Source organism: Balearica regulorum, chromosome 5, assembly GCF_011004875.1.
Source record: "Balearica regulorum gibbericeps isolate bBalReg1 chromosome 5, bBalReg1.pri, whole genome shotgun sequence".
Classification (NCBI taxonomy): Eukaryota; Metazoa; Chordata; class Aves; order Gruiformes; family Gruidae; genus Balearica; species Balearica regulorum.
This window is the reverse complement of record NC_046188.1, coordinates 51,516,287-51,536,774: the sequence shown is the minus strand read 5'-3', so window position 1 is coordinate 51,536,774 and position 20,488 is coordinate 51,516,287. Positions and strand designations below refer to the sequence as shown.

The following is a 20,488-nucleotide window of genomic DNA, read 5'->3' as shown; positions in this document are numbered from 1 at the left end:
CAGAGAGCTAAAGCGATCTGCCCAAGGTCACCCGAAAATTTTTCTGAGAGGCAAGAAGAGAAACTAATTTTTGACCAGAAAGGCAGTATTTCCTTCAACACTGTATCTTGGGGTGATTAAGATCATATGCGGGTACAAATATGTAAAAACTACGTTCCTCCCTGAAAAAATGCAAGCAGGCATCTTCTTACTCAAGCAAACTATATACTATACCAAAAGTTGCGTGTGCATAAATCAGAATTGAGTCAGTTTAGTACTAAGGCTGTGCTCTGTCCCTAAAACAGCGTGCTATCTTGGGTGCAATAAATGTCCCCATTATATTCATAATGAAACTAATGAATTTTGGAATTGTAAAATAACCCTGTCCAGAATTTTGATGAATCACATGACATGTCTTCCAAGGACTCTATTGTTAAAGATGCCTTTTTTACTGGAATTTCAATAATTAATCATGTTTTGGAGTAGTTTTATTTCTGTGTGGCTTATCCTTTGATGATCTAATTTACATTTATAATGATCTATTCCCTTGTGGATTAATTGCTTATGTTATTTTCTCTATTAATCAGACATCAACATTTGCATTACAGATGACTGCGTTATTTTCATACTACTAAATCCGGCAGCATGGTACTAACGATAAATACTTTCCTCAGTTCTAGGGGTGAATTAGTGTCTCAGTGCTTTAAAACAAAGGCATTAGGACCTTACCATTCTTTTGAAGTAGGCTAGTGGTTCTGTGGTATTATCCACATATATTTATTATGTCTAAGAATTTACTTTTCTTCTGCAAACCTTAAATGCACAAGTATTTAGTTTACCCATTGTTATCAAACAAGCCCTAAGCAAAGGGCAGAGAGTTATGAATCTGAGGCCATCACAGACTTCTTTCCTAGATACCCATGTGCCTATAGAGTTTCACACCTTCCAGCTACTCACTGCAACTCCTTCCTGGATGCTATCACCAGCAGTTGTGCCTGAAAAGTTGTTTTTGTCAAAATTGCTCACCTACATTTAGGAAAAATAAATTATCAGTGCTAGTATAAAACAGTACAAACTGTTGACCTGAGCTAGGCAACCTGACTGTGCCTTGAGCAGATAATAGAGTACTCACACACACTGCTCTGACCACACTTTTGGCAGGTGGCTGTGGTCAGTCACCTCCTTCCCGGTACAGCTTGTGTCCAGTTCTGGACTCCCCAGTTCAAGACAGACAAAGAACTACTGGAGAGAGTCCAGTAGAGGGGCTACAAAGATGGTTATGGGACTGAAGCATCTCTTGTATAAGGAAAGGCTGAAAGACCTGGGTCTGTTTAGCGTGGAGAGGAAAAGGCATATTTATAATCCAGCCATCATCCTCCACAAAGGCATTAACCAATTGGCTTGCTTGATTGCAGAGCATGTTTCACACTCATGGATAACCTGTGCAACAGTGTCTATAGTCAAGTCCACCTCTCAATCATGAGCCCATCTATATGTTGCATCCCTTCCTTGACAGCCTGTGGTGTCATGGGCCCACCGAGCTATAAATAATTTACACGTGTTGCCAGTCCAGATCTACCTGAGCTACTTCAATCCACCTGCTGGTTGATTTGATGTTCCTCGGTGGCTTGACTCTCAGGTACACAGGCTTGCACATGACCTACTTTCACAACCAGCTTCTCTAGTCAGGCAGCAATATCTTGCCACAATGCAGCAGCCCAGATGGGTTTCCTTCTACACTGCCAGTTGCTCTGCTTCCATTGCTGTAACCACCCCCACAGGGCATTGGCCACCATCCATCAGTCAGTACAGAGGTTGAGCATTGGCCACTTTTGTCACTCAGCAATGTCTAAAGCCAGCTGGATGGCTTTCACCTCTGCAAACTGGCTCAATTCACCTTCTCCTTCAGCAGCTTCTGCAACTCGCCATGTAGGACTCCTTACAGCGCCTTCCACCTCCGATGCTTTCCCACAATGCAACAGGACCCATCAGTGAACAGGGCATATGGCTTCTCATCTTCTGGCAGTTTATTATACAGTGGGGCCTCTTCAGCACATGTCACCTCCTCCTCTGGCGACATTCCGAAATCTTTGCCTTCTGGCCAGTCCGTGATCACTTCCTGAATTCCTGGACGACTGGGGCTTCCCATTCAACCCCTCTGTGTGACCCACTTACTCCACATAGCATCAGTTGCATGATGTGTAGAGGGGACCCTCCCTTTGAACATCCAGCCCAGTACCGGCAGTCGGGGTGCCAGGAGGAGCTGTGTTTCAGTACCAACCACCTCCAAAGCAGCTTGAACCCCTTCATATGCTGCCAATAGCTCTTTTTCAGTTGGAGTGCAGCTGGCCTCAGTTCCTCTGTATCCCCAACTCCAAAACCCCAGGGGTCGACCAAGGCAGCTATACCAAAACCCCACCAGTACCCTGTTGGGTCCTTGAAATACCCTCTCTTGAGGTAGTCTATGCCCAGGATGCACAGAGCCTCTGGGCCAGTCACAATGGGGTGCTTTTCCCAGTCATTCCCAGTTAGACTCACTTCAGCCTCCAGTAGAGTCAACTGTTGGGATCCTCCTGTCACTCCAGAAACACAGATGGGTTCTGCCCCTTCACGGCATTAAGGTACACTGCACCGGTGTCCACTAGAGCCTTATACTCCTGCAGATCCGACATACCAGGCCATCAGATCTACACAGTCCTATAAACCTGGTTGTCCCTTTCTTCCACCTGTCTGGAGGCAGGGCCCCTCTAATCCTGCTCATCATATTCGCTACTCACTTCTTGCAAAAAGTGACGTAGATGTCCCTTCCAGAGGATCATAAGTACAATCAGACCTTCCACTCAGTCTGGGGAACTGCCCACTGGAGACTGGAGTGGCATTTTTTCTGGAAGAATGTCATTTTGCGATTGTTTTGCCTTGCAACTCACGTACTCGTGGCTCTAGGGTTGAGCTATGTTTTCCGTCCCACTTCCTCATGTCCTCTCCGTGGTTGGGCAGGTAAAACCACAGGGTACTTCATGGTGTGTACAATCAATGTCCTCTCTCTTGAGGAGAGGAGCTGAGACACTGGTCCGTACAGGTGGGGAATAGGACATATTCTCTTCCAGTTGCTGGAGGTTTCAGGACAGTTTCTTCACAGCTGAGACAAGGGAGGAAGAGAGACTCTTCGTATTGCCAGAGTCGGTCAGCCACTTCATCCACTGTTGGTGTCTCTTCACCTTCCCAGTCCATTCCTGCCAGTGAGTTGGCATGTGACAATGGTGCGCTCTGTACAAACTTCTTGGGTCATATACACTGGACTTCATCTGGATCTGTGGGTAACTGTGTGTTGTCCAGGTCATAATAAACCATCTCCCACATGGTTAATTCCCTCGGGTTAATACCTCTCTCCATGGTGGTCCACTTGCCTGGATGATATACATCATCTCTACCCTCACGCTTGAAAGAAGTCACCTCCAGAGGGAGAGGGCTTGTGTCTTTTTTCCAATTGCTTGGTCAATCCCTCCTTCCCTAGACAGGGATCCCACCTGCTTGGCTTCTCCCTACCCTCTAAATTCCAGGCTACTGGCCCCATTATCCCAGCATCGGAACAGCCATGTAACAATGTGCATGCCTGGATGGCGGCTGAAATCTTTTCACATATCTCGCAGCTCACTTGGACAGGGATCGGGTGATTACCTCCAGTTATGCCTCTTCTTCCTGTTCTCATGATGGTTCTGTTTAATTGTCATCCCTTATTAAGCGAACTGATTTTTTCTGTATGTTTTCTTGTGTACAGGGGTGACTGATACCAGTATGGGTTGGGTTTTTTGTTCAGCTGCAGTGCCTGTTGATAGGGTCAGAGTAGCCGCAGTGCCTGTTGCCAGGTTGGGGTAGCTGAAGTGTTGGTTGGTCTGTTTTCCCCCTGGGGGTGCTGCCCAATATCAAGCAGTGTTTGGTAGATACTGGCCAGGGCCCAGCACAGCACAGTAAGTTGTGCCTCTTTAGAACAGCCACAGCATTTTCCTTTCAAATATTCTATCACTTTATCAGGGTCCTGTAGTTTTTCAGGAGTGAAGTTCCAAACCACTGGAGGTCAGAAGGTCTCTAGATACAGCCCATATTCTCCCACATGCCATGTCACCCATGACTATCCAGCCTCAGGGCAGATCTCTGGGTGGTATTCTTACAACAACTTATTGTAACCCTAACCAAGACCTGGAAAACATTCAGGAGACATAGCAGTAAGAGCATGCTGGCTTGAATAGGATATTCAAAATTCTCAAAAGCTATTGTAACGAGCCTGAAGGAAAAAGGGGAGTTGAAAAGAGTGCCAGAAAGTCTCCCCCCCATCTTCGCCATAGATTGGGTGCAATTATTAATTCTGAGAGATGTTGTCCAAGGTACAGAAATGCCAGCCAAAACACAGGACACTGCACTAGCGCCAAACTACAATCTATTCAATTCCCAAACAGCATTATTTTCACCTGCACACTTAAGGAGTGCTGCTCATGGTGTACTTTTTAGGTAGGTAGATGTCTCACGACGGTCCTCAGTAAGAACACCTTCAAATCAACCAGCTCAGCATAAGGCATCTGCTGCAAAACATAAAGTATTAAAGTACTGGCTGACACAGGCTCAATTCAGCTATAACTGGAAAAGTTACTTCAATAACCCATTCATAGAATGCCCTCATTTTCCAGTCCATTAATATGGTCCCTCCTGTGACCTGATGGTCTGATTAGTAAAGCTCAGCAACTCTATTCATTTTGGACACAAATAATACTTTCACATCTGCTGGTAGATGTTGTGCAGAAGGCTGCTCATTTCATAACATAAAGTTTTCATACATATCTCATTCCTTACAGCATATTGTTGGATTCTGTCATTCTCATATTGCATCAGTTCTTCTCCATCTCCTCATACCCTTTAAATTACGCTGTTGGTCTTCCATCATATTCCTGGGGTCACTGAGTAACTGAATTGTAAACATCCTTATTCTCTGCCACAAGAGATGAGGGAGAAAATTGTGCAAGACAGGTCAGAGTAGCCCACTCTAACAAGAAATAAAAGCCTGGACTTGTACCCAGCTCCAAAACTTGTGCTGTTAAGCTGCCATAATGACATACTATATCCCATTAATCTGCAATTACACACTGACAGGTACTGTCAATCTAATACCATATCCATTCAGCAGAACTAAATGTACCATTTCTGTCCCCAGCACTGTTCCTATGACTAAAATTCTTCCAAATAAAGTTAAATGTGGGATTTAATGAACCAAGGAAGAGTCCAAATTCTGAATTAAGAAGGAAAGAGATTAGAGCGTTTATAGCCTCACCACATCTGTGATTGTAAAGCCTTAGAAAACAAAATAACTCTGCAGGAATATGTGCAAACACAGAAATCATCTGCTAATGTCCATAGTAAACATGTAGTTTGTTCTCACAAATCCCCCTGGTACAACGAACTTTGTTATCTACGTGTTCACTACAGGTGAGAGAGGTAGTCCTCCTCAGTGCTGTCCTGCCTGAAGTTCCCCTTGGTACCTATTACACCCACCCCCAAAGCACACCACGTTCCCTGATGGTTCACCTTACTGAGTTTGGTGGAACAAGAAAGGTCAACGCTCTATCACACATCCACAGCTGAGAGACAACAGTGTTTTAACATCACTGGAGTCTTGGGCTGAGACATGAGCTAGAGAACAGCACAGTCCAGTGGGTGGAAACCAGGCTGATACTCCCCATCTCCTCCCTTCAGAGTGCAGAAAGACATTCCCTTTACACGCTCTAGTGCCAGTGAAGTTATTGTCCAGTGATAGCTGCCTTCTGGCTGCTGGTGGAAGCATTTGTGCAAGGACTGCTGGGTCTGCTTTGGGTAAAATCCATCAGGACAGCTCAGACCGAAAACTGCAAATTGTTTATGATAAACCAATAGATTCAGCTTCCCACAGACTGCCCTGCTGTCAGGTCCCTGTGGGATTGTCACCAGCCCTGAGAAGCAGCGATGAGTAGTGACATCCTAGCTGACACAGCTGGAGCTTGAAGGGGACATCTGGTAAGAGCTGGAGACCTCATTCCAGGGAAACATGTCTGCTTGAGGGGAAGAGAAGGAGGTGTCCAAGTGCTGATCTGAGCAGAAATTGTATCAACCAAAAGCATGCAAATGCTTTCTTAAACGACACCATGACACTGCAAGCTCTTCCGGACTGTGGGGCTGCCCCACAGCTGAACTCAGGCACAGCATCCAAACTAGCTCTCTATGTACCCTGCAGCCAGTGGTGGCAGATATCATCTGAGCATGAGCTAACCACCCTTAAAAAAGGCACCTGAAACAGCTGTACTAAAGCACTTTCTGGCCTAGATGCTTTAAGTTTAGATAGCTAGAGACAGACGAGATGAATTCTACTTTGATGAACTGAGCCTTGCCATGATGGGATTCAGCACACAAGGTTGCAGCAAAGTATCTACATCCACTGAGTGACTTCAGGTTACCTTCCCAAAACTAGTTTAAAATGTATTACAACTTGCATAGCTGTTTATGTTTTGAAATATTAAAGAATTTTAAAATTGCAAATAAAATAAAGAAGCACAAACACACAAATGTCCACAATGTTCTTCATAACGTGCCACTTCTGCAGCATTACACAGCACAGCAGTCACTCCAGAAGAGTTAGGAACACCTAACCATTGTAAATGCTGTTTTTGAAAACTGTCTTCTGTCCTTCCTGCTCTCATACAGCTGGTAACTCTAGGCTCCCGCACCCAGGTGAGAATTGAGTAGAAAATTGTTTCCTGTGACAGGACTGCCACTTTGCCAATAGCACAAACATGGCTACAGGCAAAATTAACCCAGTGAATGAGTTTGCTGAGTACACCTGGTTATCTAAACTACTATGTTCCTTCTCTCTTTTAATCAGTTCCAACTCTTAGGACTTTCTTTTTTTTATCCTCAGTATTCACAGAAAGAACATAAATGCAAGGTGTTTAGGGCTTACAAAAGCACCCACAATACTTGGCAAGCGAATTTTCACATACTTGGGATGCATACAACTGTCTGCTCACTTCAAGTGCTGTGGTCAGAGTTCAGCATCTAATAAAGCCCTAACAACTAAGGAAGAACCAGACAGATGACGCTGCCAGCCATGGGCATCCAAGTCTGTAGCATCCAAATTTAGCAGCTATTCAAGAGTGAGCCAGGGAGTTGCTATTTAGGGGGGGTCACAACCACCAGGTCTGGGGAAAGCTGGACACCTTGCATGAGGGAACATTGCCTGCAGCACCAGGTACCTACCTGCAAGGAAACACTTGTTAAAGAAAGAGATGGTGCTGCAGACTCCATGAGGACCATGGCAGTACAGACACCCGGCTGCCCTGTAGTTGCTCCACTTTACACCAGAGCTAGCCAAGACTTGATGTCTAATCCAAAGCCTTCTCACTTGCAAGCTCCCTTGCCCATCTGCATGGTGGGGAGGGACCCTCTATTCCCCTCCAAACGTGCCCTGACTGTACTGACTTGACAGCACAGAGTGGCTGACTGCCAGCAGTCTCACCACAGCAGTTTCTGCTCCCCAGGTACACAATGTTACAGCCACCTACATCCTTGGCCAGCGTCTTTTGGGATAGTTTGGCAAAAAAGACACACACTTCTCCACCTGTTTGCGTTTTGTTATAAAAGGAAAACAAAGGTGTTAAATGAAAAGGCCTTGATACTCCTTCTGAAGCTCTCTACGAGATCACGCAGCATTGGCCGCTAACAGAGAACATCAAGGAAACTAACACGGTTTGCTTGTTCTCCAGGAAAAGCAATGCTTATAAAGTGTTAAAAGGCAAAATATTTTATTTCTATATATATACACATGTTAAAGCTACATTATATAACAAGCTGCCTGGCTTTTATGTCCTTAAAGAACAAAGGTAGCTACAGCATAGAAAATGAGGATGTGGAGCCCAAAGAGATGTACTTTCTTTCCTTCTCATAGATGTAATTTCATTTCATTTTCATTTTTGTCTCACAAAAAACCCCCAGATCTGTAGTGTTTGGCTGCTGTGGTTGGTTGACCCTGGCTGGGGGCCAGGTGCCCACCAGAGCCGCTCTATCACTCCCCTCCTTCTCTAGACAGGGGAGAAAAAGTACAACAAAAAAGCTTGTGGGTCGAGATAAGGACAGGGAGAGATCACTCACTAATTATCATCACGAGCAAAACAGACTGAACTTAGAGAGGGAATTCATCTAATTTATTACTAAGCAAAACAGAGTAGAGGAATGAGAAATAAAATCAATTCTTAAAACACCTCCCCCCACCCCTCCCATCTTCCCGGGCTCAACTTCACTCCCGGCATCAACCTCCGCCCCCCCTCAGTGGCACAGGGAATGGGGGTTACGGTCAGTTCATCAGATGTTGTTTCTGCCGCTTCTTCATCCTCAGGGGGAGGACTCCTCTCATCGTTCCCCTGCTCCAACATGGAGTCCCTCTCACGGGAGACAGTCCTTCACGAACTGCTCCAGCATGGGTCACTCCCACAGGGTGCAGACCTTCAGGAACAAACTGTTCCAGCGTGGGGTCCCCCACGGGGTCACAAGTCCTGCCAGCAAGCCTGCTCTGGTGTGGGCTCCTCTCTCCACGGGTCTACCGGTCCAGCCAGGGACTTGCTCCAGCCTGGGCTTCCCACGGGCCACAGCCTTCTTCAGGTGCCTCCACCTGCTCTGGCATTGGGGTCCTCCACGGGCTGCAGGTGGAATCTCTACACCCTCTCATCCTTCCTCCATGGGCTGCAGGGGAACAGCCTGCTTCACCATGGTCTTCACCATGGGCTGCAGGGGAATCTCTGCTCCGGTGCCTGGAGCACCTCCTCCCCCCTCCTCCTTCTGCGCTGACCTTGGTGTCTGCAGAGTTTCTTGCATCTTCTCACTCCTCTCTCCAGCTGCAAAATCTCTCCCTGGTTTTTTTTTCCCTTCTTAAATATGTTATTACAGAGGCGCTGATTGGCTTGGCCTTGGCCAGTGGCAGGTCCATCTTGGAGCCAGCTGGCATTGGCTCTGTCAGACACAGAGGAAGCTTCTAGCAGCTTCTCATAGAAGCCACCCCTGTAGCCCCCCCCGCTACCAAAACCTTGCCACGCAAACCCAACACAGCTGCCAAGGAGGTTTTAAGCCATTCAGGTCTTTCCTAGGTCTTGTAGTCATGGTCAACCATCCCAAGTCAGTTAGTGGCATAGAAATCTGCTAGGAGGAAATTCAAAAGGCATGTTCTCTGATGTGAAAGATTTATAAAAATATCTTTTAAAAAATCATAATAAAAATATATCTGATGACCATTAGTCCTACTTGAAGCCTATGGAGCACATTCTCCTGTATGTGAACCTTAATATTGGAAACTTTAAACTGCCTAATTTACCAGGTATAATGACCCATATAGGCATATGATTTCCAGTAATGGAAAGGAACTGTTAAAATAGCAGAAAGGGCACATTGAGAACCATTCAAGCTAAAGCTGGGCAAAACGCAAACTGAAGAAAAGCTGAATAATTTTTTACAAAGAGTAATTAACCACTGCCACAAATTAATAAACCACACAGTATTTTGTCATTTCAAATCCTCAGTGAAAGCAGTATGGTTTCCTACAACGCACTGCAGCAGAAATCAAAAATTAAGGGCTAGACGCACAAACTGCTGAATGAGGTTCTTTCGCCCAAGTTAACCAGGAAGTCTAGGTGATCATAACACTTTCTCCTGGAAATCTATTAAGCCTGCTTGTATTTATTAGACAATACAGACAGTCTACTCCTACTAAGAGAAGCAAATCCTGCCAAATATAAATCAATACATTAGTATCAGGACAACAGAGCTGTCTTGACATAAAGAAAATAAGGAACCAGCCTACAACGGTGCTGATTTATATTCTACAAACAAAATCAAAGGTCACCCAACTCCTAGCACAATGTCATACTGTATGCATTAGCAAAAAGGGCACAGACAGCTAATCAAACATATTTTTAGAATTAGCAGACTGTGCTAATTGAGTGCATATTTACAAAATCGATATAATTCCCCAGGAAAAAAAAAATATGTATTTGGATGTGGATCATGTAGATGGTTACTTTCTCCTGAAAGCAGGGTCACAGCAGGAAGGAGTGGTAGGAAGTACAGAGACCATGACTGATATAATCACATAACAGCATTGCCATCTCTCACAAATAAATCATAGATCACAGCATTTAGCACTTTCAGGACATTGTGAGAGTCCTTGATATGAAGTGAGTAGCTCCACCAGCTCTGTTATTTTTAGGCCTGCTAATTCAAGCAGAGTTCTGTGTAGGACCCTGAAGCAAAATACTCCCCAAACATCTGATTTGGGGATTTTTTTTCTCCACAAGGGACTGACACACTTGTGCCCACTTCATTCAAGCTCTGTCATTTCTTGTTCTGCAGCTTACTCCAGCATCATCTTTTATTCCACATACCAAAGGGCAATACAGGAGAAAAAGTGCAAAGGAAGGAGAAGAAAAACTCAATATCATAAGGAAGGTGGGTGGCACTTACTTTAGCAGTGAAGAAAGAATAATGGAGGAGTCACTATCTCAGCACACATGGAAGTATATGAAGGTGAATGCATTTTTATGTGCACTCACAATCACATTGTTGACCTTCCCCTCCTGCAAACACAGCATAAAAGTCAAAAGAGAAAGTAAATTCAAGATAAATTTGTTGGTCTTTTAAGAATTATTTTTCTTTTTTAAGAATCTCATTATTTAGTTTGATTTGATCTCTTGAGATCAGCGATGTCATATGGAGCCCAACTCCTGTCTCCAAGTAGCCAAGGACAGCTTCTACTCTCTCTCATATCAAAGAGGGCATCTTACTCTATCTGTCAGAGATGCATCCCTTCTGATTGCAACTAAGCAAGCTCCTCTCTCCTACTTGCAAGTGCAAAAGACTACAACTCTCCCATTTGCATACAGCATAAGACCTTTGCAAGAAATATGACGTTTGTACATACGTGGTAGAATACCGTAAGGAAAACTCAGCAGATACAGACATTGTCGGAAGTATTTTGTGTTAGCTGTGAGGAGAGGAAGAAGGGTGAAGGGGCAGACTGCTTTCCTTAAAAACCCTCTTAGGACGTTGGACAACCAACCAGGCAAAGTTGCGAAGCCAGCACCGAGCTCCACATTGCTGCAGTTGCTCATTTAAATGAGCCAGCTTAGGTACAGCTGTGGCTTACAGCTGCAGTGCAGAACAGCGTACAAGTGTGAGACCTGCTCTAATTTGCTATAAAACCTCTTGCCTGCTGTGGTGGGTTAGCCTTTCTAAGAGCCAAATGCCCACCCAGATGCTTGCTCATTCCCTCCTCTCAGCAGAACATGGAGAAAATAGTAAGAATATGAATGAGAAAGCCTGTGGGTTGAGATAAAGACAGGGAGATTGCTTATCAATTACCATTGCAGACAAAACAGACGTGACTTGAAGAAAATAACTAAACTTATTGCAGAGTAAAATAGATTCAGGTAGTAAGAAACAAAAAGACAAACATTTAAATATCGCCTTTCCTCTCCCCTCTCCCAGGCTCAACTTCACTCCTTTTCTCCAGACCCTACTCCCCAATCCAAGCAGCACAGTGGGATGGGGGCTGTGGTCATAGAATCACAGAATGGTTTGGATTGGAAGGGATCTTAAAAGGTCATCTACTGCAACCCCTCTGCAATAAGCAGGGACATCTTCAAATAGATCAGGCTGCTCAGAACCCCATCCAACCTGACCTTAAATGTTTCCAAGGATGGGGCATCTACCACCTCTCTGGGCAGCCTGTGCCAATGTTTCACCACCCTCACCATAAAAAAAAATTTCTTCCTTGTGTCTAGTCTAAACATACTCTCTTCTAGTTTAAAACCATTATCCCTTGTCCTATCGCTACAGGCCCTACTAAAAAGCCTGTCCCTGTCTCTCTTATAAAGGCCCCTTTAAGTATTGAAAGGCCGCAATAAGGTCTCCCTGGAGCCTTCTCTTCTCCAGGCTGAACAAGCCCAACTCTCTCAGCCTGTCCTCATAGGAGAGGTGCTCCAGCCCTCTGATCAGCTTCAGGGCCCTCCTCTGGACCTACTCCAACAGGTCCATGTCTTTCTTGTACTGAGGACTCCAGAGCTGGATGCAATACTCCAGGTGGGGTCTCACAAGAGCAGAGTAGAGGGGCAGAATCACCTCCCTCGACCTGCTGGCCACGCTTCATTTGATGTAGGCCAAGACACAGTTGGCTTTCTGGACTGCAAGTGCACATTGCCAGGTCACGTCCAGCTTTTCATCCACCAGTACCCCCAAGTCCTTCTCCACAGGGCTGCTCTCAATCCCTTCATTCCCCAGCCTGTATCCATATCAGAGGTTGCCCTGACCCATGTGCAGGACCTTGCACTTGCCCTTGTTGAACCTCATGAGGTTCACATGGGCCCACTTCTTGAGCTTGTCCAGGGCATCCCATCCCTCATGTGTGTCTAACACACCACTCAGCTTGGTGTCATTTGCAAACTTGCTGAGGGTGTCCTCAATTCCACTATGTCATTGATGAAGATATACAGTCAATACATAACAGTTCCTCTCTGTTCCTCCTTCCTTCTCACACCTTTCCTCTGCTCCAGTGTAGGCTCTCCACAGCCACCACTTCCTTTGGGAATATCCATCTGCTCCTGTGTGGGGTCTTCCACAGGCTGCAAGTAATACTGCCACCATGGAGCACCTCCTCCTCCTTCTTCTTCCCTGACCTTGGTGCTCCCTCTGTTGTTTTTCACTCTCTTTTCTTCCCCTCCTTCTCTGTGTGGTGTTTTTTGCCCTTTCTTAAATATGTTTTAACGGAGGCATCACCAACTTAGCTGATGGGCTCAAGCTTTGGCATGCAAGCGCTCCCCTGAACATCCCTGGGGAGTAAATTCGATAATCTCAAATAAAGCAACATAAAATAGACAATGAAAAAGCATTCTAAAAGATTTCAAAACAATACAAATATTATCCTTTAAAAAAACCCAAAACCAAAAAGTTATACTTCAGGTTTTTTAAACTTCAAGCAAATTAGTTTTGTCACTGTTCATAATCAGAATGCAGTAAGAATAAAGCATTGGCAGCCAAACAGGATTTAAAATAAACAAAAATAAATTAGAACCACATTTTTCATTTCAGGAACACATCCTGCCAGAGAACTACAGCTGTTCAATTGGCCCAGACCAGATAACTGAAACACACAGTCTCTGGGACACACACCATTGTCAAGCCAACACAAACCACCATGGCTAACCAAGGACCCGTCAACATAAAGAGAAAGAAACAGCAGCAGCAGCAACCAAAACCTAAAAAAATAAAATTAAAAAAAAAGGTAAAAAGCATACAGAAGCCAAAATGCTGAACATTGTCATTCATTGTTAAAAACTGCCAAGAAATAATTAACTCACAGAATTATTTTTTTCTAAACCTTTTTAATTAAGTTCTCATTTGAGAAAAATGTTCCTATGCTCCACCCCCATGGGAAGACTGTCCACAGCACAAGCTGTAATGGCTGCAGAGAGGTAATCTTTATAGAAAGAAAGCACCAGGCATAAAACCTAGGTCAGTGATGAGGCTTCACTCTGCCACCCCCAAAAGGACATTCTCCCCAGAAACCCCACTTCTCTCCTAACAGCAAGGCTATAGCTATTCCAAACAATTACAAGGCATCACTGCATCCCAAAGCACCATCTTAAAAAAATTGAAAGAAAGATTTTTTTCAAACTCACTCCATCTTTGCTTGCTTAAATTCCCTATAATCCCCATCCATGCTCAAAGGTCCCAAGGTGTATAGGTGAGCCCTGCAGAGGTGGTCCCAAAGCTCACCCAACATGATCTTACGACAGAGCCACCATTAACAGAAGGGCTATTTAGAGAAAGAGCCCAACACCAGAGAGTTTGTACTTTTTATGCTCTTTCACTGTCAGACATCATGAGTGAAACAACAAAAGATACATGCAGAATACTGCATTTAAATGTATTTCCTCTGCCTGCTCTTTATCTTCCTTTTCTCGGCACACAGAATAATTTATCAGAATGCAATCCTGAGAGGTTTTGATGACAACATTTTAGTTTGTAGCAAAACCTCAGCAGTTTTGGCAAGTACTTGTATGTGTGGACAAATAGACCGTGTCAGGAAGATCCCAAGGCCCTGACTCAGCAAAGCATGATGAAGAACATTTTGCACCTCCCTGTAAAGAAGCCGAGCAATGTCCTGCTCAGGAATTTACCATAGGACTTGAGGATCTGTGCTTCAAAAACCCTGTCTGGCTAGGGGCAAGTCACCCCATCTCCCTTATGTCTTAACTCCCCATCATAAGATGGAGACACTGATCTCTTCTGTACTAGGCTGTTGCAATAACATACTGGAGCCTGGACAGTACTTAAGAGACTCTAGTTAAAGGGGCCGTGCTGGTACTTAGGAGAGAAAGATTCAGCAAACACTTGGGGGCAGGAAAGAACGCATGTCTTTTAAGCACCTAAAAAGATTAAAGAGTACAAAGTCTGACCAGAAGCCGAAGGGAACTGCATTCTTAAATCATTTAAGCACTTCTGAAAACCATTCCTTAATTAAAGGTTTAAGCACTGTTTGTGTAGCACTTTAAAGTAGAAACAGTACCAAAGAGCAATGGACCTGCTACAATTTAGCACTGCTTAGACATCTGCTGGGAACATACTTTTTGTGCAAGGATGACAACAATTTGGTGAACAAGCAAATGCCGTCAGTGCAGAAGGATGACGAGGACACAACAGAAGGTATTTTAAGAATCCTACCCACCCCTCTTTTTCTCAGCATAATGCTAAGAATTTACTGTCAAATGTTAAAAACCCTGAGCCCCGAGATATTCAGTCAATAAACATGACTGAAAATTGTAATTTAATCCTGTGAAATAAATAAAAACTATTCTATAATACTGTGATGTTCAATTAACCAACAGCTTTGAATAAGCATTAGCACCTTAAATAATCTGTGGCATTGCACACAGGACACCACTATTAATTTTCTTACTGTGGTGCAAGCTTAAAAAAAAAAAAACCCACACAAAAAAAACCCACCCCAAACCACCCACAAACACACACACCACCATAAAGCTTATTTTACCATCAGTAATTTTTCAGTCAAAGACAACACCATAAAAGTGGCTCTCCACAGCAAATCTTATCCATTACACCAGGATCCAAACATTTCACCTGTATTAAGCAAACCAATGGGATTAGGCTGCAAACTACCTTCAAATTGTTTAACCTGTGTGAGCTGGGGCAATGATTCTAGAGTAACACTGAATCCCTGCTCTGTAGAGTGTATTCTAGGTCCCCTCATAGTCACAGGAGAGATAAGGTCATTGCAGCCCTTTAAGTGGGCGGGTCTCTAGGGTTTGGTGTTTTCCCCCAGCAAAAATTATCTGCAATACATAGTGTTTTTAGCTCAAACCAGAGGTTCTCGCTAAGCACTGGAGTTCAAGCTCTGGTGTGAGCCAGTGGACAGTCATTCCCCAATCAATGAGAAGCATGAACAGTTGCAGCTCTTCAGAGCAGCTTGCTAACTCTGAAACCCAAAGATTTCTCTTTAAATGGAGGTATGGAGAACATGAGTGCTGACACAGCCTTCAAGAGAAAGAAGAGCCAGGACAGAACAAAGCTAGATTATATTATGAAGATCTGACATACCAAGAGTGGCTCCTCCCTGTAGTATCTCAAGCTGGTGATGGGAGGTAGGGACAGAATAAAGATGGCACTAATATCTTCCCTCCACAGTTTTCATTTGACCTTTAGTAGATCCCAGCAGACATCTCTCCCACCTGCGCTGGATTCAACGTGCCTTCTCTGTCTCCAAGACAGCCAGGCAGGGACAAAAGCAGAAGTCAAAACATCTGTCAGCCTCTGCTACCTACAGAAGAGAGTGGCTTTTTGCTTGAGAGACCACAGCACTGCAAAAGCATTGGCAGGAGGCCTAGATCTGCCAGGATCTGTAGCTGGCTGAATGAGAGGGACAGATCTGACAAGGGCAAACATTTCCAGGACACTAGCTGCAAGCACACAAATGGGCTTAGGGACAAAAATTGCACTGAGCAATAGGGAGACAAGTGTGAAAGGGAAAGATGAAGCTGCAGCAAGATGAAAGGGAGCAGGATGGCTGGAGCTATGCAGCACAAGACTGGCAGCATATCTGAGATTTAAAATTAGCCTTGTGCTGATTTAACCAGCCTCGACTGCATTTCGGTTCTCACACAAACACCATGGATGCACTTGGCCAAGGACAACCCCTGCTCTGGGCATGTAAGTCAGACAGCAACACTGCCCCCACCTTCTCCTCCTGCCTGTCCTGCCTGTCACCCTGCAGCCATCAGTCCCCATGCAGGGCCCAACACACATCGGCTCCTGCTGGAGGAGATACCCAGAAGCAAGAGTGACCAGAGACGAGGCTGGGGAGGAGGAGAGAGCTGGCAAAGTATTTGCCTCATGCTCCTTTCTCCAGGGTACACTCACTCCTGAGCAATAGGAAAATCCCCTACATGCTCTTCTCCCTATCTCTGCCGGCCAAGATCACAAATCAACCTTTTTTGAGTGGCACGAGCAGTCATACAGGCCACAGTGCCGTCATCTGAGTTCACGTCAGCTCTTGTACACAGAAAGCACTGCTAGTAAACAATAAGAAGAATAAAAAGGAGAAGATTGCCTTGCATATGCAAGGAATAAAACATTGAGACAGTGATTTTCAGACAGCAATGCATCCCCTTCCCTCCCCTCTTCTCTCCAGCCCTGTTCCTGTTGTACTTTCATGTGCCTATCACTGCAAACAAAAGATATATACCAAGCTAATGAAATGTCTGGGCTGTTGTATGTGGGTGTATAAATGAGCCAACACGGCCCCTGTGTGCATGGAGTAACTGCAGGAAACACATTTCCAGACCTGTCAAGACTCATTTCTTTTAGAAGGAATAAAAGATAGCTGGCTTATTTTTCCCCTTCAAGCAAGAAAAAAAAAAAAAATGGAGAGAAAGGAAAATGTATTAATAACTAAAAAGTAAGGAGAAATTTCTGACGGGTATCCTCCTTCCTGTTGTTATTAGTGTGATGGAAGTGCTGGGAGATCCCAGCTGCTCGTACAACCTGGTGCTGTTCAGAGGGCATGATGGCAGCAAGACAGGAACAAACAAGAGAGAAACTAAACATCCAGGGGAATAAAGAGATCTGCTTGAGGTGGCACAACAGACCTGCAGCAGAGCCAGAGATCCTAGCCACAGGAAATCCAGATTTCCTATATATGCCTTAATGTTGCAGATGTGAGACTCTGCTCCATCAGCTGCCTGATCTCATCCTCACAAAGGCTGCCCAACCTCGTGGTAACACTGCACAAGCTGAGAGAGCAAACATCCAAGACATAGCAAGGGACAGAGATGCACTCTATGTCATGAGGTCCAGGTATGTTCCCCAATTCACCTGTAAAACCAAATGACTTGGCAGGTTGAACTATCATTTACAAGAGCCAGGCACAGTCTTCCTCAGTGCTCACTGGTCATCAAGCATTTTGAGGGGGGAAATACTTCCACAGAATCATTTAGGTTGGAAAAGACCTTTAAGATCAAGTCCAACTATAAACCTAACACTGCCAAGTCCACCACCAAACCATGTCCCTAAGCACCACATCTACATGGCTTTTAAATACCTCCAAGGATGGTGACTCAAACACTTCCCTGGGCAGCCTGTTCCAGTGCTTTACAACACTTTCAGTGATGCCATTTTTCCTAATATCCAATCTAAACCTCCCCTGGCGCAATATGAGGTAATTTCCTCTTACCCTATCGCTTGTTACTTGGGAAAAGAGACCAACACCGCCCTCACTACAACCTCCTTTCAGGTAGTTGTAGAGAACGATAAGGTTTTCCCTCAGCCTCCTTTTCTCCAGGCTAAACAACCCCAGTTCTCTCAGCCCCTTCTCATAAGATTTCTGCTCCAGACCCTTCACCAGCTTCGTTGGTCATCTTTGGACACACTCCAGCACCTCAATGTCCTTCTTGTAGTGAAGGGCTCAAAACTGAACACAGTACTCGAGGTATGGCCTCACCAGTGCCAAGTACAGGGGTTCCCTGGTCCTGCTGGCCACGCTATTTCGGATACAAGCCAGGAAGGTGTTGGCCTTCTTGGCCACCTGTGCACACTGCTGGCTTACATTCAGCCGGCGGTCGACCAGCACACCCAGGTCCTTTTCCACCAGGCAGCTTTCCAGCCTCTCTTCCCCAAGCCTGTAGTGTTGTGTTGGGGTTGTTGTGACCCAAGTGCAGGACCCAGCACTGAGCCTTGTTGAACCTCATACAATTGACCTTGGCCCATTGATCCAGTCTGTCCAGATCCATCTGTAGAGCCTTCCTACCCTCAAGCAGATCACCACTCCCACCCAAAATGGTGTCATCTGCAAACTGACTGAGGGTGCACTCGATCCCCTGGTCCAGATCATTGATAAAGATATTAAACAGAACTGGCCCCAATACTGAGAACTTGTGACCGGCCACCAAATGGATTTAACTCCATTCACCACAACTCTTTGGGCCCAGTCATCCAGCCAGTTTTTTACCTAGTGAACATTCTACTCATCCATAATTGGTCTTAAGAGGCAATGAGCATCTCTAATCACATTGGAATGCACTGACATTTTCCAGTACATCTCCTGTCATTTCAGGGCCCAAAAGATCCTATCATTGCTCATAAGTCCAATGCTCCTGCTCTGGACTTTCTGCACGTGGTCAGAGCACACATGTCAGGGCTATGGAACAAGCTGTCACCATACCAGGTATGCTTTGGCTTAGACAGAAACAATTCCTGACTTCCAGCTCAAAGGTCAGCATCAGCTCCACCACAAAGCAGTGGCACTCAGGATGCTAATGGTTTGAAAGACTATGATGCAATTAAGTCCAAGATACAAATGAACGAACTGCCATATTGTGGCTCCTTGTTCTTCTTTAGAGGGTAGTCTGAACACAGACACTTGCAAGCCTCTAGCCAATACACGCATATTCATTTAGCACAAGCAATGCAGATGTGTTCCTTTTGATCCAGAGCTCCCAGGTTCATTCTCCAGGGACAGCACTACTCAGGGTTGTGTCCTTTTTTAGGAAGAAACAGACTTTACAAAGATCATATCCATCAATATTTTATGAAGATCAACTACTTACCAGAGCTGTGCAAAGAGGTAGTCAACTGGAAGGTAATTTCTCTCCTGAATTAATTTTATGAGGGCATAGGATTCTTTTTCAGTGCCTTGAATTGTTGGGTTGGAATTCTTGTTGACTCTCTAATAACTGAGTAGATCACAGTACTTGTCAGACCCAGGCTTAAAGCAATGAAGAGCTAGGGTACTCCCAGTGCAAACTGATCTGCAAAAGTGCCTGCTCTCCATATCCTAGGTTACTCAGGCAGAGCTGCACACGCATTTCACAGTGGACTTATTAAAGTCACCTACAATTACATCCTTATGTATTAGGGATGCTCAGGGATTGACTCTCAGCAAATACAGGTCTGTGCACTGCCATTTGAAGCCTCTGATCTTTAACCCCAATGACCAGTAGACACTCCTGCTCCCTTTTAAGTCACCACTGATGCTGGCAGTTGTTGTCTGAGATGTGGCCAAAAAGCCAGGACTAACCAGAATAGTAAACTGCATGTCCACCACACGTGAAGAGCCAAGAAAATAAATTCTGACACAGGAAATCCCCTGTGATTTTTTTCAACACTAGGACTGAAGGCTGGGGAGCCACTCAGCAGCTTTTTGCTGCTTTGCTGGGGTTTTCCACAGGTTGCAGGGGACTGATTTACAAAAGCCTCCACACCTAACTTAAATGAGGAATACAACATAAACATCTTGGCAGTGGGTAGACATGCTTACTGATTCAGATAAAAGCTTTTATCTTTGGATACCTCACCAGTTTCAATACCTTTATCATCCTATGCCCACCAAGTCGAGTAGTGCCACTTTCCTCATAGGCAACCTGAGGCACAGAGAGGTTATCTGACTTATTCAAGGCCATATAGAAAAACCAGAGACAACATAAAAATATTAGACTAGGGTTTTTGCATCACCAGCACTGCAATGTTCTCCTGAAGCTGTCTTCTCTATTAAGTAACTCCCACAAAGGGACTTGCTGGTAGTAAAGCTCTACTGTAAGTAAGAAAGAGTATCTATTTAAAGTGCGACAGAAACACAGGACTTTCATCCAAGTGGTAAATTTCCAATCATAGGATGCTGTGCATTCTCCAATAGGAAGTCCTCAAAGGAGGTTTCTTCATGGTTGCTGTCACAGGAGTCTAACCCTGAAATCCCAGCAGGAGCAAACAACACAGGTTTCTGTTCCCCCTCCACCCATACATGCACTCACCCAGTCTCTCTCTCTCTCACACGGAAACATTTGCTTACTTTTCTTTCAACAAATACAAACACACACACACACACACCCCCCCCACAAACAGCCAGAGTTTTCCAACAATCTTCACAGTGGATAGTTATGCA

The 20,488-nt window shown here is 44.8% G+C and overlaps 1 protein-coding gene across 12 annotated transcripts in view; it reads right to left on the bottom strand.

Moving 5' to 3' along the window:
* Positions 1-20,488, bottom strand: part of TSPAN4 (tetraspanin 4) — a 468,762-nt gene that overhangs the window by 317,489 nt on the left and 130,785 nt on the right. For 5 of the 12 annotated variants that reach the window (XM_075754876.1, XM_075754871.1, XM_075754873.1 and 2 more), the window contains one exon: positions 10,504-10,616. The exons of the other annotated variants lie outside the window; for them this stretch is intronic. The gene's annotated coding sequence lies outside the window, so the exon portion shown is untranslated. The remainder of the gene's footprint in view (positions 1-10,503; positions 10,617-20,488) is intronic. 12 annotated transcript variants of the gene reach the window in all.